The sequence below is a fragment of the Octopus bimaculoides genome, chromosome 25 (genome assembly GCF_001194135.2).
Source record: "Octopus bimaculoides isolate UCB-OBI-ISO-001 chromosome 25, ASM119413v2, whole genome shotgun sequence".
In the NCBI taxonomy this organism is placed as follows: Eukaryota; Metazoa; Mollusca; class Cephalopoda; order Octopoda; family Octopodidae; genus Octopus; species Octopus bimaculoides.
Window position 1 is genome coordinate 35,066,840 of NC_069005.1, and position 2,076 is coordinate 35,068,915.

The 2,076-nt window shown below is 38.4% G+C and overlaps 1 long non-coding RNA gene across 1 annotated transcript in view; it reads left to right on the top strand.

Moving 5' to 3' along the window:
* Positions 1 to 6: 6 nt before the first annotated feature.
* LOC106867932 (uncharacterized) overlaps positions 7 to 2,076 on the top strand; it is a 32,483-nt gene continuing 30,413 nt past the window's right edge. The window contains exon 1 of the long non-coding RNA XR_001409198.2: positions 7 to 1,236. This is a non-coding gene — a long non-coding RNA (uncharacterized LOC106867932). The remainder of the gene's footprint in view (positions 1,237 to 2,076) is intronic.

The window sequence follows — 2,076 nt, forward strand, 5'->3', positions numbered from 1 at the left end:
ACCTCCCCCTTTCAACCATTCACTCAGCAGCGAAAGAAAATGGTGGACTTTGCGAGGAGGATGCGTCGAGCATCACCATCAGCAGCATCTCCCTCCGCCTTCCCCTCTTCCTCCTCCTCATCATCATCATCAACAGCAACGAGAGTATAAATGAATATCAACTTAACAACAGAAACAGCAACAACAAAAGTTACTATTAAATCGACAACAACAACAACAACAACAACAAAGCCATGAAGTGCAAACAATGGACGAATCCTTCGTACTTTAAAAAAACACACGGAGTATACGGTTTCAATCCCCGCAGGCAGCAGCTGAGTTTATAATTTCGACACTAAGGAGTACTCTTTTTAGTAAATGTAACAGTGAGGACCAATGAATACATGCATGTACTCTTTTTAGTAAATGTAACAGTGAGGACCAATGAATACATGCATGTACTCTTGGTATGGCTACATTGAGTAAGTTTGTACTCGACAGGTTAAGGAGTACAACTAGTTGTGTGACCAGCAAGAATCTTGTTCCTTTCAGATGACAGCAATAACAACAACAACATCAACAACGATGATTACAACAACAAGCTGACCTCGTGACAACACTTGGATAAGGAGTCTTACATCCAGTGCCATCTACCGGAGGAACCATTTCTGCTAAAATGGTATTGGGAAGTTTATACAGCTGACACCGTACTATGAATTTGATCTGAGTGTGGAATTAGAAAGCGCATTGCTTAATGTAGTCCAAGATATACTATGCCCACGAGAAGGCAGAGATTGCCATAGACAGTTTTTATCATGGGCCTGCTCAACTGGGCAGACCTAGGGTTAAACAACAACAGCAAGTGTTTATAGGAAGTTGTTGCAGTGGTTTATAGCACCCGGATGTTTACATGTGCAAGCTTTCTGAACGACCAATATTTGGATGATAACCGGAAGTAAGCATTTACTTTGAGAGTAATGTGTGGTACCGGAAGTTTGTATATGGATGCTACTTTAGTACCCGGAAGTTATTGGGAGTTGATGCCATATGGATTGTACCGGAAGATGACCCACCGTTGGACATTACATGAACGCGTGGTGCTTTCCATACGATGTTGCAGTGGCTATGATGCATGTCTTGTAGAACGAAGATATGTGACAGTTTTATAGTAGAAACGCCAACAGGAATAAATTCAGTTGATGACTACGGAAGTATCAGTCTTACACAACCGGAAGTACAACTATTTCGGAATATAAGGTAAGCAAGCGGTCAATAATAATAATAATCCTTTCTATTAAAGGCACAAGGCCTTGGAATTTGGGGGGAAGGGTTTAGTCAATTACATCGATCTCAGTGTTTCACTGGTTGGTCCTTAATTTATCGGCCCTGAAACGATGAAGGACAAAATCAACCTCGGTGAAATAATAATAATAATAATAATAATAATAATAACAGTAGTAGTGGTAGCAATTTCCAAGCACATCAACAATAATAATCACAGAACCAGCAAATACAACAACAACAACTCCAACCACATGTATTACACAAACAACAACAGTCAGAACATATTTTCCTATGAAATATCAACATTAGAGACAACAGATGTTCAGTTGATTGTCTTTTTTTTACACCTTGGTGGTGGTGGTGGTGGTGGTTGGTGGTAATTGGTGTTGTGATGATGTTTTTATAGTTGTTAACAAAATAGAGAAATTCTTATTCATTTTTTAGTTGTGATCTGGAATTGTTGTTGTTGCTGTTGTTGTCGGTGTTGTTGTTGTCGGTGTTTCTAAGCTCGTTTCCAAGGTAAAAATCGCAAAACAAGCATTTGAAGTTTAAGGAGTCCAAACTGGGGTTTTAGTGGTGTGTTCCCTTCCCAAGGAGAATACACATGTCTAGCTTGGTTAACATGTTTATTAGCGCGACAGAAATGGGTGACTAACACACACACACACAAACACATGCGCAGGTATACATATATACACACACATATATATTCATATTATGTGTGTATGTATGTAGTCATACTTGTATGTATGCGTGTAAGTATATATATATATATATATATATATATATATATATATATATATATATATATAT